The sequence below is a fragment of the Centruroides vittatus genome, unplaced genomic scaffold (assembly GCF_030686945.1).
Source record: "Centruroides vittatus isolate TY-2023 unplaced genomic scaffold, ASM3068694v2 scaffold_861, whole genome shotgun sequence".
NCBI lineage: Eukaryota > Metazoa > Arthropoda > Arachnida > Scorpiones > Buthidae > Centruroides > Centruroides vittatus.
In genome coordinates, this window is record NW_027122718.1 from 4827709 (window position 1) to 4845689 (window position 17981).

Here is a 17981-nt window from a genome sequence, read left to right on the forward strand (position 1 = left end):
GAGATATAAGGGGAAGTAAGGAGCATTCTTGAGTAATGTAAACCAAAACGCAAATCTATGTTATACTATCACCATTTTTCTTAAAATATTCTTAGCCATTCTGACATTATTTTTTTTCCCCTTCTTCTTTCTCTTATATGTTTTTTACTCGTCCCTTCTTTACTTTCGACTTATCAACATTTTCAAATCTTCAATTTCAACCTGAATGTAAATCCAGAAAAAGATCTAGTTTTCTGCTTTTTCTGACGCATCTTATATCTTCAAACTAGAGAGAATTTGTACATGGGACAAGATATTCATTTTATTGTCAAAGAAATGGAAATAAGATGAGATTTCTGGAATAAATTTGAAAGTAAATAGATGTTTTAAAGAAGTAATATTAAAAATTTTAAACTAGATAAGATCACTACTACTACTACTACTGCATTCTCCCTTATAAATTCTATATATATATATATAATATTTGACTCTTTTATTCTTGTATCTTTGAATTTTAAATCATTTAAGAATTTATCCTTTACACGCAATAAATTCATTTAATAATATTACTATTTATTCTTTTACATACTTTATAACGAAATATTTATTTGGGAATTTAGAAAAAAATGTTGGGGAGGGGGAGGTTTAATTAAGTTTTAACGCTACGATTTTACTTAATAAATAAATAAATAAAAGTAAATTACTTGCAGAATCAATAGGGAAGAGAGGGGGAGGAAAAACGTGCAAAGTGAACGGTCGACAAATTTGACAATGTGGATCTAGAATAAAATAGATCGGAAACGGGATAAAGTTGTTTCGTTCGACAAGACCAGAGTTAACAGGAGGTTAGGTATTCAACACAACTGACCAGTTAGTTGGAGCAAACCGTCAGAAGTGAGCAGCCCCCGCAGGAGACCCCATTATGTTATAAAACGCTCCCCCCCGCATCGTTGAATATGGGAGAGAGCAACGACAATGAAGAGGTACAGATTCATTGTGTTTCAACCCTCCTCCTCTTCAATAGAAAAATAAACTGTTCCGTCTGAGGAATAAAAATAAGAGATAAATAAGAACGTTTCTCACCCCCCCGTCTTAGGGATTTACGTAAATGTGAATTTTCGTCGTCATTTTATTAATTTTTACCTTTTAAACATTCGACTTTTCACGGTAGAAATAGCATGACATTTGGGTTATCGTCAAAATACTGATATGGTGACAGCTACTGTATTGTAGTACTCGTGTAAAGACGGGTCATTTGCACTGGTTTGGGAATATTCTGTCGTTAACGATGTTGCTAACGACTTTCAAAGTTTAGCAGTTGGAAGAATGTCAAGTTGATCTAACGACTACCATTAAAATTTGACCAACGGCGACCCTACCTCTCTTTAAATCTAAACGATTATGTAATTGTCCCAAGTATAATTATATCTCATTTTTATATATAAAAATTCCGGAATGTATTACCGTTCATTACGTTATAAACAGTAAATTAGTTATGGTAATTTTTATAAATAACTTATAAAATTATGCTATAAAATAAATTTATTAATAAGTTTTCCCGTGTAATGGTTGTAAAAGTCGACAACAGATGGCGATAAATGTCTAGCGTTAAATTTTAAAATAATATTTATGACGTTTTTAAGAATTTTCACGTAATACATTCTAAAATATTACGTAAAATAATATATATTTTTATTAATTAATTTTTTTAAATAAATAAACAAATTAAATAAAAAATAAATTATTTTATATTTTCACTTCTAATTAATAATATATTAAATCGGTTGTTATTCATAATTATGCCAATATTAACCCATTTTTTGTTTATAAAATTCGTTTAATAATAATCGTTATTTTAAAAAATATATATAATATTCAGCTAACAAGTTGTTAAGTACGTGGCGCCATCTATTGCTATAAAATGATATAAAACATGAATTTGTAAACAAACTGTAATTTTTTAGGAATTTTAATAATAAAAAATAAATTTAATATATTTAAACTAAAAGTATGATGATTTATTATAATTTAAATCTTATTAAACAATAAAAAATAGATATAATTAAACATTAATTTCATTTAAATAAGTGAAATGATTGAGTGAATAGTATAAAATCGCGCCATCTGTTGAGATAAAATAACAAATTTTTAAACAAATCATTAAAATAATTATTTGATTTATAATTTGTATTATATTTATATACTTATGTATGGGGTTTATATTTGTATTACTAGTCGCGTGTTTTTTGGGCTTTTGAGGGGATGAGATTGGGTTAATAAAAACAATGATGTTAGTAACTAAAATGTAGTACATTTATTGATCTCAGCATTACAATAATGAAACTGCAAAATACTTACACACACAAACAAAAAAAAAAAAAAAAAAAAAAAACTGCTCGGGGTTAAAAGGAGGTGGGCATTAGGAATAGTTGGGGTGAGGACCTAACAGTGATTTTTCTAGTGAACCTTTTTGTATCGGCGTGCCATATAGTGGGCATAATAAATCATCTTTAAAAATATTTAGACTTCGAATAACGATATTTTAAAAAATAATATAAAAATGCTTTAATTCGTATAAATGTAAAGAAGGTTATTGAAAAAAAATTCAGCAACGAGTTGCTCAACTTTCCAATCTACATTTAAAACTGCGCGTGGTGCCATCTGTTATCATAAACTGTAAAACTCGTGTAAACCGGAATCTCATGGTACCTAATATATTTTCCGTTTCATTCAGGTTTCCTTTTGAACAGGTTTTACTGTATTTAGATGTAGAGTTTTTACACGCATATTCGATAGAGAATAACTTTAAAAACAATAAATCTACAATCAAAAATTATCTGGATGGTAAATTATTCTCGAATATCCGAATTGTTATTGTGTGTGCGCTCATCATCATTAATTCTTTTTTTTTACTTTTAAAATTAATTAGCCAACGGAACTGTCTAAAAGAACATAAAATTTAATTAAATTACTTATTTTAATTTTAGAAATTAAAAAAAAAATTGATAGTAATAAATTAAACGCATGAAAATTTAATATAAAATACACGTTTCACACGTAAACAAAGGATTAAAGACGAAACCGTGATTTAATGTTTCATCCGCACGTAATAAAGACGAACACTTTTCAAATATTATTTTAAATTAAAATTATTGTTTAAAGAATAATACGCCAATATACGTGTATACAGGAGTCTTCTTTGTGCATAGAAAGACTTAAAACGAAAAAATTATTCGTTGTCGTAGACCCTGACTTATACAGTATAAGAGCGATTTACTTGCTTTAATCTTATCTTCTTCGCCCATTTTTCATGTTTTAATGTGAACAAATTCTTTTTATCTTAACACAGTAACTAAAATTTGCATTTATTTACAATACAGTAATTAAATTCTCGTATTGTGAGCTTACGTGTGTTTATGAATGCAGATCGAAGGTTACTCTTCATCGGGCTGCAATTTAAAAGTATTGTAGACCTGTCTGTCCTTCCTTAATATCGAGAATGGTGTTAGATAGATGAAAATCAAGAATAGATATAGAAAGCTTAGAGGAATAAGACCCCGATTATATATTAACTTCTGCTCTAGACCGGAAATGACGTGATTCCAATTCAAAAATCTCCAGAACGGAGTTACACGGATCCCCATCTTAAGATGGAGTTTTCATTTATTAGATAAAGGCTGTATTTCTTTAAATAGTATTGTAGATTGAAAAGATATAGTTTAAATATAGGAGACTATACATTACAAAGTATCAAAAATCTGCATTATTCAGGAAATGACAGTAAGACAAAGTTTATTGTAATTAAATTTAAAGATGAAATTTTCCATATACGTTAACAGAACAACATTGTGATATAAAAAGTGTTTTAAAATAAAAAGTACGAAAAATTAATTGTAATAATTGAAAAGGGCAAAATTTGAAATTGGTATTTGACGTGTATGCGAATAAATAATGCATAACAAAAGTGTCATCTATGCAGAAATTTAAGCTTATTTGTTACAACAAGCATTCTGTCATGACATTTTAAATTTGCATACAATATCATTTACTCAATCAAACTATTGTGGCATATTTATTTATTACTAGCGTATTTTCTTTTAGAACAACGCTTTAATATATATATATATATATATATATATATATCTTCTATTAATATCAGCGAACAAAAATTTCACATTTAAGACCGAAAATTTGCAATTACGTTATACGATATTCCCATCGTATGTTGACCAAAACGTGGCCTTGAAAACGAGGAACATTTTCCTTGTTTTCGAGGCAAAGTTAGCCGCGATTGCAACCAGCGCCATCTTGTTAAAGCGCTGATCCGACGTTGAATCATAGTTTGAAGCTTCTTGAATAATGTACGATGCCCTTTTTTTTTATAGTTTGTGCCCCTTTTTATAATCTATAGGCGCTGCTGCCTGGTAATTGTTGGCATTAGCAAACGTTGTTCTGTTAAATCGATGATGTATGTGCTGTAGCGATACTCGATAATTGATATTTAACATAATAAGAAGAAGGCTTTCTAGATAATGTCGTCGAATTAGAAAAGAAATTTCAAAAGAGTGATTCTTATTGCTAGTTATCGTCCTTCAGAAATAACACAAAATCATCGATCTATGTCAGTTCATGTTTAGAAATGTACTGTACTATGAATTACTAGCCATAACAGTTTTATCTCATTATCGTATTATTATATTGTCCCCGGACAATGTCGGTGCTTAGGCTAATAAAGAAATATACAACGTATATTATTATTATTGTTTCCACATTATGTTAGTGCTCCCGCGATAACGAAAGTTTTCCAGTTTCAACTTCAATATTCGAAAGTATTTAATGTTAATGTGCTGGGAGGCATTGCATTTCACTTAACTTTCTGAAATTAGGAAATGTATATTGGTAATTAAGTTTAAGCCAATGTCCAACTATGTGATTTCAGGTGTGAGGTGTTTTGAAGAAAGAAAGTTCGTTAGAGAAGACTTCTTTTGTGATCCGGTGCCCCGGGCCCGTTATCTTTTCTGAGAATCGGATGTTGGCATACTGTATTTCCAAATACGATGAAAAATTTTGCCATCTCTAAAGGTTGGCGCCAGCATTCCACAGATTAAGTATCTAATTCGTGAGCATGTTTCCAAATACAGTACAGTCGGTTATCGTCGGTTTCGGTTTTCGTCGATTGCCTCGGATTTCGTCGGCGTGCTCAAGTGACCTCGCTGCTAATTTTGCGAAAACAAAGGGCGACCCACGCGTCTTCCGGCACAATGTGGCGTTATTTCTCGTTGTGTAAACATTACCCCGCGCGGCTCACTATTGGCCAACGGTTTCGTTCCCTGAACACTGGGAGTTCGGTCGTGGTTTCGCGCTTCGCCAGGGCGGGCTGGCCACGTGAAGTTTTCCGGGTTTTTTCCACGTCTGTAACGCCCGAATAGGGGCCAGTTACCCTATTACGGATTTCCCGGAAGGAATTATTCCCCTCGATACGACCATCATAAATGCATACAACTACTATATCGTGACAATTACGTCACACTTTACCACGGGCGATATAGGCTAGAAGCTCGTGTCCAACTAGCTTCTACAAGACAAGACATTACCCCGCGTGTCTAGCCGAATAATTTCATTGCTTTCATCTTAATGCTTTTATCTTTATGCTAATTAGTCTTTTATGTTAATTTCTTATTGCTTTTAGTATTTAACGCTATATTAATTCTCTATAAAATGTGCTTTTGGTATGTATTTTGGAGTGTCTAGAACGAATTAATTGGATTTACATTGATTTATATGGAGATAATTGCCTCGGTTTTCGTCGGTTTCGGATTTCGGACGGATTATCGACGAAAACCGAGGTATCACTTGTAATTGTATTGTATTGTTATTGTAATCACTGTTAGTATTATCTTTCGGTTAATATTAGCAAAATTAGCAGATTTCAAAACACAATACATTATAAAAACTTCGTTTATTGTAATCAGAATTCGATTATCATTATCATCTTCGGATAAATATGTCTTTTTTACTCTTGTTTTGTGCTTGCAACCTCATCGTCTAATAACATATCCTTATAAGTTATTGTTATCGGTCTTAATCGATGCTTTAATCGTTAACGACTCTTCTAAATAATAGGCATTATTTTCCATTCTCAAATATTTGAGACCATTTAGAAGTATTAAATACAGTAATACTTCTAAGGAGTCTCATAATTTTCCTCTTCTCTTTATATTCTTCATTCCACTTTGTTTTACTTAAAATTTAAGTAAAACAAAGTGGAATGAAGAATACTTGAGTAAAAAACAATTCGGAAGTACTATAACCAAATTTACACGGTACACGGCTCTTCGTATTTTATTAACGATGCCAGTTACTGTCCATTCTTGAAGATGTACATTCAGTAAATTGAAACTAATAAAAAGTTTTGTGACCACCATCCTGTCAAAAGAACGTCTCGACAATTTATTTTTATTGTCAATAAAAAAACGTTACTGTTCAAAAACTAGATACGACATTTCGTTGGTGGAGAAGAAAAACTTTTAACAGAATGTGAATTACACTAGTATATCTTATATATATAGAAGAGTTATTCTCCCTGGAATCTAAATTCGTAAAATGTAACCGACTTCATGTTTTTTACATGATTTACAGTTACCTATTAGTGCATTATATTAGATATTCTTTATTTCTTTTGTCTCTTTGTATTCATTTATTCTTAAAAGAAGACCTGGGATTGATTCATCTTCATTGGTGAGTTGGCGTCATATTATCTGATGAAAACAGATGAGCATAGATAGAATAAGGCTTAAGAGTGTATTTATTTATAAATTAGTTTCGTGTATAATATAATATATCAACACCAGATATCCCTACCTTGTCTGACCAATCAAAGATGACGTTACAAATAACGCCTTCTTTGACCACACGTAATTTGTTGAATTTTTAGGATAGGCGAAATGCCCCCCCTCTTGAGATCGAGAGAGGGGAGCCTTTTGGTGTTAATCTCCACAGGATTACTAACTTTGGTAATAATCCCCTCAGGTTTCATTCAGAAGGCTCTGTGATGTAACGTAAGAAGAGCCTATCTGAATGAAGCCTGCGGGGATTATCACCAAAGTTAGTAATTCCAAAATTACATGATCCACCGGACCACTAAGAGAATCACAAACGTGACGGATTGTTCATGCCTCGGCCCATTCTTAATCCTCTAAAAATTACCTTAAAATGCCTATAAAAAATTGTGAGTCATCCCAGAATTGACAGAATACATTACATTACAATAAGTTTTGTCTATTCAATAATGTAACGTAAGAGAAGTGATGCACAAAAATAATCTTCTGGCTAAACAGCATTGAATTGCATTTTAGAAAAATGACTAAGCAGTCTGCTGACCATCATTTCAGAACCACTAGTCCAAGTAAACTACTGTATTTGTTTGAAACATAGAAGTTAAAGGGCCACAAATAGGAAGATGTGTATATTAAATTGTATTTACAAACATTAAATTGAACATTAGAGAGAGAGAGAGAGAGAATATCTAAAATTAATTAATTGACACTTACGACCACCAATTGGTACACGTCAGGAGGCTATTTTCGGTCATTCATCTATAAATGGATTTATTGAGTTGTCAATCGACAATAACACTTTTTTCTATTATTTTCATGTTAGTTTTGTTCTTTTACTGAAGCTATTATCGAAAAATAAACTAGCCACGAAATTAAAGGCAATAATTACTGTTTATTTTAGACTTTCTATCTATATGTTTCTTAATCAACGGCAAAAAAAGAAAATTGCCTGGGACCCCAATCAAAAGGGGGCTTCGAAACAATTATTTATAGGAAAATATTTCCCCTCAAAAATTCTCCCGAAGAAAAACATCTGAAGTCAACACTATACATGGGACCCCCTCATTCAGATTTGCCTGGTTCCCCACCAAGCTATAACACTGCACTGTTCCTAATATAAACTTTATAAAAACATTACATTTTTTTCATTAGATACAATAAACAATACTCCAACGAGTTTAATTATAATAAAACAAATTGAATGATAATAGTTTATACTGAACAATGTCAAAAATCAATTATTTGTAAATGCGTTATTTAATAACACATCGCACTTAAATTAATATTAATTTTTCAAGCATAAAATTTACATACAAAAAATTGATATGCATTCAATTATAAAATGTAACTTACAATGCAAAAAATGAATTTTTGCATTATAAGTTGCATTAAGCTTCATTTCTTAATATCTTTTTTTTTTAATTAAGAAATGAAGCATTTAGTAACGTTTGCTGTACTAATGCTTCCATAATAAGTCTATTATACTATATAGATTATTCGTGAATTTATTTATATTTAGATGTATTAGACTTAACATTTCTTAATTTGTAAATATCTGAACGTCTTTCAAAACAAATATAAGTATTTTTAATTGAATATAGAAAATATCTTTCTATATTACTCTGTTATTCTATTGTTAATTTAGAAAATAAGTTTTAAATTAATTAAATGTTAATGTTGAGTAAACAAATATCTATCCAAAAGGGGTAATGAGCTGGAAATTTTTAGCTGAAGTGCAAACTGCTAATGGTTTGTTTCAAATTCCAAGAACATATTAATTTGTTTTCAGAACAACAATGCATGCCAATCACAGATCTAATCGTGCATTTACAGTATTGTATCTTGTGTATTAAGTTCTGATAAACAATTTATATGAATTAAAAATAGATGAATAGTTAGTTAATAAAATCTTAGAGTATATTCTTTTTTCTTTTATTTCTCACTCCAGGAAATAACACGTCGATTTTCAGAGCAATTCTTTAAAATCAATTTATTTCAATTCACAAATCTGATAAAAGGAATTATAAGTCACGTTTTCCTCTTGTAATATGCATTTCGTATCGAAAGTTCTTCATCAGTTGCTCCTGCATTTAGTGGATGTAAATTATATGATAATTACAGGCACTTAATTATAGATATCGCCTATATAATGCAATAATTATAATAATTTATAATGTAATTTATAGATAGATGCCTTACGCATTCGATGTATTAAGACACGATAGAAGGTTAAAACACAAATAAAATTACATTTAGGACACTAAAATTTGTTAAAAACACGAACCCAAACTGCTTCTTCATTTCTGTTTTCAGACAAGAAACTCGTTAAAATACACGGAGGTTTGATCTTTTATTTCAGGTTACGACCTCAGTAAACACGATCAGAGTTGGACACCTCTTGAAATGCGTGTCAAACTACGAAAAAGAGAAAATAATTAAAAATCTCTATCAATTTAGCCCAAAGAAAAAGACAGTCATTTGTTTATCTCGTTCTGTTAGTACATAACTTATCTATTCTGCGAATGTTTGTTTGTCTAAACATCAGATTGACACCTGGTCCAGGTGTCATCTGCTGTGAATAATTTGCTAGTCATTTTGTTTACAAACTCAATATACTGTTTTCTTTGTACTTAGTTTGGGGTTGTAAATGAATGTCTCGAAGCAATCTATTATTTTTTTATCTTTTATCCAAGCATGTGTTCCGTAAAAATTGCATTGTGTGCATTGTTTAATGATTTTGGAAAGACAAAATAATTTAAATTTAACTATGATTTCAACATTTACGTACTCTAGCATAGAATGTGATGGTGTGCGTAACTAATATATCATACAAACTTATCATGGGGAAGTAATACGAGATGCATTCAAGTTATAACACCGGAGGTGTTATAACTTGAATGCACCTCGTATATCTCCGATGCTCTCCCTCATTAATAATTTTAAATGGCAGATGAGATAAATTGCATCTTCAAGTCTGGCAACGTTAGTCTGATCTTACTAGAAGGTTATATCAATTACAACTACTCATTAGCAGAAGGAAACGAAATTACTCTTACAGTTAAACCAATTTATTGAGCAGCGCTACAGTATCTTCGCCCAAAAAGAAGAAACATCTGATTCATCACTTAAGAATATACGGACCGTATGGTACTCTCGTTAACATATACACTCCAAATAAAACTCCAATTTGCCGGACGGTGATTATCCGGATTACCCCTCGAATTTTGTTAAAAATAAATAGGCATGTATTTATATGTACTGTGTATGCATGAAAAGTAAGTATAGAGAATAAACTATATTCATTTGTAGGTGCATTTCCACATTTAATATTGTATTTGCACGTATTTATGTACAGTACATTACAGCACATAATGGTGTATGTGACCAGAAAAAGAATGACAATTTCAAGCAAAAATATTATTCGGATATTTCACACATCCGGAAAGCCCGAAGCCCCAATTAGTTCGGAAAATTGGAGGTTTACTATATATATATATATATACACAAATATATAGAATAAGAATTATTCTTATTTGATATTCTAGGTTAATATAGGTATTTCATACACCTCTAGGAAAAGAAAAATTTATAGCAATATAATATTAATTATTAAATATACATGTTATATTTGTTATATACAGAGCACCTACAATTTATTGATCAAATTAACATATTTAATAAAACACAGATATATGAGAAAATTGCGAATAAAAAAAAACAAATACAAAATATTAGGAGGAACGAGAGAGGAGTTGTACTGTACAGAACATTCTCGTCAACTAAGTATTTTATGGCTCTAGTGTTTTTTGCATTTGTGCATTGTAAGCGTATTGTTTCGTGTTGCTACTGATGCGTTGGATTACGATAGCATTAATTGCAGTTTGGAGAACTGTCGATCTAACTGTTCGTTGATCGTTCCTTCCGGCTATCTACTTCCGGAAGACTTTGAATCTGTTTATTGGTCGCTTCCACGTGTGTCGGTACACGATTTATCTCCGGTTCAGTTTCATCTGTTATTTTTTCTTCCCTTTCCTTTACGGGAGATGGATTTTAGTTCATTGTCCTTTAGACGGACCAATTTCATCTCCGTGTACATTTGAGTTTTCGGAGTTGGCAGTTTTTCTGCGGTGTCGATTTATTAGGATTTTCTCTCCTGTCGCTTCCTTGTTATGTTGCTCTGTGATGATTTTCCCTGTTCGGACTACCCGAACGATGATTTCTTTATCGGTCGGGGATCTTTTCGGTTGGATTCGTTTCGTTGTCCCCTTTGATGTGGCAGGGTCTTGGAAGCTTAAAACTCTTCCGTCGGGGAGTTTTATTGTTTCCTCCGCTAAATTTATTTCTAGCCCCCGATCTTTTATTATGTCCCTTCCTATCAGTCGGTCAAACGGCTGCGTAATTTCATCGTCTGCGTTGTAGCATGGGTAGGAAAATTGCAAGGGACCGATTTGGAATAGGAAATTGTTTTTACCGTAGGTGTTGATTCTGTGTCCGGTGACGCTTCGGAATGGTATCTCGCTCTTGTTATATTTTCTTCTGAAGGTGCCTAATCTGTGCGCCAGTGATCTCGACAACAGCGTCACTTTGGAGCCTGTATCTATGGCTAATCGGGTCGCTACTTCATCTATGAGACAATGTAATGTAGGCTCCGCATCGCGCACTCTGAAGTTACGATGAGTTGTTACGCCACTGAATCTAGATATTCTGACCCTGGGTGTATTCTGTCTCCCTTGTCTAAAATTGCTTCTAAAATTTCGTCGGTTTCAGTCGGCTCTCCTCTCTTATTGCTGAATCTGGGGTCGAGGTTGAGTCCTCCGGGTTCGCCAGTTAATTCTTGAGTCGCCTCATATCGTCTTGGTCTGTGTCGAGAATTGTATGGTTGATTTCGCACGTCGCCTATTATATTTCTTGGGCCCTCGAATGAGTCCCTGTATCTGTTTCTAACATTGTTGCCTCTATGTCTGGGGGAATTCTGTCCGACTTCTCTGCCATCTTAGTTCGTCTAATTGCTCTTGTATTTGCCTGATTGTTTGGTCTATAGTTCTATCGGTATAGCTTTGTCTTCGCTCGTCGTCGCTCGTTCTTATAATAGGTTTGTTGCTTAATTGATATATGGGCTCTTTGCTCATAGCCGCTTGCACAGCCATTTTGAATGTATCAGGTTCTCGCGACATCACCTGTCTCGTGTGACTACATCGACGACCGATGTTTGTTAAAGTTCGGATTCTCACACTGACGTTATTACTTGCACTTGTTGTTAATTAATTGCAGAAGTTAATTGAAAGAGTTTAACTTTAATTGCTTGTAATCAAAAGCCAAGAGCCGCAAAGCAATAGTCAGCATGAGAGAGCAGTTGGGATTTTAATTCAGCGCTTTCCTAGAATCAAGCCAGAGGATCATTATTTCTTAGCAAGACGTTGCTTAATGTTATAATGCCTAAAACAAAAATCATATTAAAAAAGAATCATAATATACTGGGATAAATGGGTAGATTAATAAACACTGTACAGTACATTTCCAAGTTTTTTCAAGCTAGTATATCTGTTTATGTGTATCTAACCTACGTTTCGAGATTTTTTGTTTTAATATATTTGTTTCAATAAAAAGAAATTATTCAATTAATGTTTTTCAGAAATTTCGTCAGTACAGTAAGAAGATTGAAGTATACTATTCCAAAATTTGCCACTCCATAACTTCGATAAAGACCAGTCATCAACAGATGTGTCTTCGGCAACAATTGGGTTATATTTATCTAAATCAATTGTACCCAAAGTGGTCGATTGAAAACAATTCATTAAAAGTTATGTGTTATGTATACGACAGTTCAGGATATTGTAAATTTGGATACTCTAGATTGAGCTCTTCTATGAAAATAGTGTGTGGATTAATATGAGCTTACCATATTATTATTATTTGAATTATGCATTTTTTTTTGGAAACATGTTCAATATGGAAAAAAATTTCCAACAGATTTTGGTTCAATTGTTGAAGACTTTTCTTACCCATATAATAATTGGTTTAATATGTATTTTCTTAATTATTATTATAATTATTAACTGTATTAACAAAAAAGATTTTTAAAAAAGAAGAAAGGGAGAAGGGGGAAAAGAGGAGGGAGTAGATGAAAGACTCCCTTCTCGTAGAAACTTTTTAAACTTCTCAAATGTGGAGCGATTTCTTGCTGGAAATGAACTAAAGTTTTTGTTATTTGAAGAATAAAAACCTTGTAATCTAGCGTATTTAAGGCATGTTCAAATAAAATTACCCTGTATTGAAAACAATGCATTTCGGACTCAAACTCTGCCAATCTCTCTTTAGGGTAGAAAAAATACAAGATTATTTACAAAACGATTTAAGAAAATTTTTAAAAATTAACACATCAAGTCAAGTTCATCTAACTTTATCCAAACCATCCAACTCCATAGCCACGTGTTCTTTAAGACACGTGGCTAAAGATATGAAGTTAGGAAGACTTGTGATAACGTTAAAAAAAAAATTTATTATATATGAGAAACGAAGCGAAGATTGAAAGAACACGAAATGGCAATTCGATTGGAAAACGTGGATTGAACATTGTAAAATTAATATGAAAATACAATGCGCGAAACCATATATGCATTTAACAGATATGTTTCGCCTACAAGTTGGTGACAAATAGGACACCGCTCATTCCACAAAATCAAACATAAACATTGAAGATTCAGCTGCAGGTTTTGTCAAAGATAAAGCGACAGTATATAAAAATAATATATGTTACGTGCTAGATGATTCCTCCTTACGTGCCACAGATTTGCCACTCCTGATCTAGAGAACTGAACGGCCTATCACTCTGATTGGTTGCATTTTGTGGGCGATTAAAACCCATTATACTAATAAATAAAATGTAACCACTTTTCCTTTATAGGATTGCTAGTAAAAAAATGTAATCCACCTATTTCTTTATTTTCAAATCCGCGTGTCAGATATGTCGTACTTGTCTTCATCCTCCTCCCACCTAAAAAGTGTGACTTAACAGACGTTAGTTAGATTTGATTTCAGACAGTAGTATGCATTTCAACCCTCCGTCCTGTATCCTCTTTATTGTGGGTGACTTGGTGGTCTGTGCCGTGGTTTCCCTATGCGGTTTTCTCCTCTGAGTGTCATGTCCGGATCCAACTAAGGACACCAATGTCAAAACAGAATGCGTCGTGCCGAGAACTGGAAGGTATAACGGGTACCGAGAAAGACCTCCATTATACTTATCCTTGCATCTGCTTCGGGTCTCTATAGCCGTCGATCGTACATTTCTCTTATGTTAAACCCACTTCTGTTTTTCAAAAAAATCGGTATTCATTTTTGTCTTATTGGCAAAATTTCAACAAGCCCTTGACAGAAGACCAAGAAAAGGGTTCATCACCCCATTCTGTAGCTCTAAATCCCTCGTTAACTGCAATTTTTACGTTTGAAGAAAATGGCGCAGTTGATAAAATCGTTGTTGCCAAAATAATCTCTACAAGCCATAATGGTTAAGGGAAGGAGGATAATAACGACACTCAACATACGTTTTATAATAGAATATTTATTTTTACACCAACGATATAATAATAAAACGAGAATTTTGGTAAACCGTAAAACTGTTTTAAATTCTTTAAAAAGGTAAAAATTGAAGGTTTTGCCTGTTGAAATTCTCTTGAATTTTTCCAGGACGTTAAAAGAGGATTTGAAACATTCTTTAAACTTCAATAACATGAACATTGAGACGTATTTCGTCAGCATTTTCTTGTTTATGGTAGTATATGAAGGAATTTGCTTTTCAATTTTAAAATCACTTGCTGTCTTCGTTGGCAGTAAAAAAATAATAATGTTTTCTACTGGTAACGACGAAGTAATATAAAATTTTATTTTTATTTTGTCTTAAAATATAGTATGAGTAATTGGTAATTAAAATATTAAATGTTTTTATTAATTAAATTCTTTTTAAAAATTACGTCATTTGAAAACCGCGCAGTCTGTATTTATATTTCTATAATTTAATTTTTATCTTTTCGTAAATACTTGTGAGTAAAAATTAAGTTAATAGCCTTAATAACGGTGTTTTTATTTTCTTTTTAAAGAATTTTAATGCTGTAAAATACATTTTTTAGCATCGAAATTCTTAAATAGCAAGTTACGAAGAAGTTTATAGTTTAAGTTTAATAGTAAATTATCATTTGTTTATCCGTAAATGTTCGAAGAATATTTCGAAAATCACTTAACAGGGAATTTGAAATTTTAAAGACAGTTTCAGACGTTAATGACGATGTCATAAGCTTAATAAATAAATAAGTTAAATGTTAAAAATTTACAAGAAATTAATCGAAGAAAACAGTGATTCTTCAATTAATTTTTGCCATATTTACTTTCTGGTCTTGTTTGTATTATTTTGATATATTGATATAATTAAGACCCTGGCTTCCACAGAGGGGTGAAAACGAAACACTTGCCCTCCTCTGTTCGTTTGGGAAGAAAATTTTTACCGAAATTACTATACTATACATGAAAATCAGTGTTTCAAATGACGTACTGTACCTCTTTTCCACATTTAAAATTGTTAAAAAAAACTTGCAAAGCAATAAACAGTCTTTACGTATGGACTCTTATATTGTCTCGTCATTTACACTGCACAGTCTCGCTTAGTGCGAATATGTAAATTAACACGAGACTGTGCAGTGTAAATGACGAGACAATATAAGAGTCCATACGTAAAGACTGTTTATTGCTTTGCAAGTTTTTTAACAATTTTAAAGGTGGAAAAGAGGTACAGTACGTCATTTGAAACACTGATTTTCATGTATAGTATAGTAATTTCGGTAAAATTTTCTTCCCAAACGTCGTAGATGTGTGATAACATCTCTCCCAAAGGAAGTTTTGCTTCCTTTTCCCACGAAAAGTGAAAAAATGTGTTATTTTTGACGTTAAAATGTTGTTTTAAATTGTTGATGAATTTCATTTTTTGTGTTTTATATCTTAATCGTTGTTAATAATTTAATAATTGAATTTCCTGACCTAAAATAAACGAAATTTTCTAATAATTCGTAAAAATATATAAATTTATTAGCAGTGTTTCAATGTCACACGTCTATATATTTACTAATCTCTATCTACTTTCTAATCTTTTCAATTTCATAAATATATTACTCTATATAACAAAAGAATTAATATGGATAATTTTGATATTTTATTGTATTTTTATTTCACAATTAAAAATTTGTAAATATTCTTTAACACAGTCAACAGACTTTACCGATAAATAAGTTCATTTTTTTTTATCTATCATCGTTACGTAGGACATTTTAAATTGTTCCTTATCCTAAATAAATACAAAAAAATTTAAGAAAATAAAAATCATTTTAATTAAATTGTAGTAATATATATATATATATATATATATATTATATACACCTATATATCGTCATAATACCAATAAGTTATATATATATTTATAGGCCTATATATAATGGTAGTTATTACATAAATTGGACTATTTAAAGACATATTTTTGAAGTTTTTCGATTTTTATTTATGTAATTTTTAAATAATGTCTACCAATTTCATTTATTTTTTATTTAAAATAATTATTTTACTCCTTTTTAAGTGGTAGACTACAGGAAAAATGCTGAATATCCACTTTCATTGAAGATTCCATGTCAACTCGAAATCAAAAAATGACAACTCGCTTTAGTGTTAAAAAAAATAACACGAAAAAAGCACAAACGTGTTTTGTTGTTGTTGTATTTACTAATTATAATTAGTTTTCTTTTAGTTTTATAACCGCATTTAATCAGAGATAACACCTTAGTATTGGCTTTGTCTCTGATTAAATGTGTTTATAGATGTAAAAAAAAAAAACAATTTCTTTTTAACCTTAAAGTATTAATATATTTTTATAAAATTTCAATTAAGAAATAAATTTATCAGATGAACTAATTTATATTTTTTTATAAGAGTTTTTGAATAATAAAATATTGACAAAGACAAGGAAAAATATAAATCGTAAGTGGTTTCTATTCGAATTACTAATAGGCGTAATTTCCAATTTTTTTGTAAATAAATTATAATACGAGGCATTTTAAATACAGTAGAGCGTCGATAAGTGGAACCAATTGGGGACTGGGGTCCTTCCAGTTAATGATTTGTTCCAGTTTCCGACTTTGTACGAAAAAATATATTAACCTGTCCGATGTTCAAATTTTTCTCCGTTGCGTGTCGCTTCGTGTTGAATTTTCGTCGATTTTAAGCCTAACGAAAATTTTTATAATAATCATAGAGGCTATCGTATCGTTAAAAATTATTTCTGCATTTTGTACAAACAAAATAAATATATTAAAGAATATAAAAAACATGAAAATTATACTTTAGAAGTAAATTTAGCATCAAAAACATTCGATTCAGCACGACACAGTCCGATTGAAAATCGTTCCACTTTCCGGTCATTCCACTTACCGACGTTCCACTTATCGACGCTCTACTGTATATACAAAGTATATAATGCAATAGCCTATAGGCCTATACAGTATAGGATAAAACTGGGTGAGGCTCTTATAGTTTTTATGAACTCATATAAATCGCTTAACTGTAGGTTACAGAAGAAATAAATACATAACGCATATACAGTGGAGCGTCGATAAGTGGAACGTCGGTAAGTGGAATGGTCGGAAAGTGGAACGATTTTCAGTCGGACTGTGTCGTGCTGAATCGAATGTTTTTGATACTAAATTTACTTCTAAAGTATAATTTTCATGTTTTTTATATTCTTTAATATATTTATTTTGTTTGTACAAAATGCAGAAATAATTTTTAACGATACGATAGCCTCGATGATTATTATAAAAATTTTCGTTAGGCTTAAAATCGACGACAATTCAACACGAAGCGACACGCAACGGAGAAAAATTCAACAGGAAGCGATACGCGACGGAGAAAAATTTGAACATCGGACAGGTTAATGTATTTTTTCGTACAAAGTCGGAAACTGGAACAAATCATTAACTGGAAGGACCCCAGACCCCAATTGGTTCCACTTATCGACGCTCTACTGTATTTGAATAAACTACATCTAGACATCTCACCCGGTTTTACCCTACACTTTAATATACGGGGGGAGTGCAAAAGTAGGTATACAGTTGTTATTATGGAAAAAAAAACATA

At 31.5% G+C, this 17981-nt stretch overlaps 1 protein-coding gene across 1 annotated transcript in view; it reads left to right on the plus strand.

The window, feature by feature from the left end:
• RpL8 (ribosomal protein L8) overlaps positions 1-17981 on the plus strand; it is a 263507-nt gene that overhangs the window by 221614 nt on the left and 23912 nt on the right. The window lies entirely within an intron of this gene.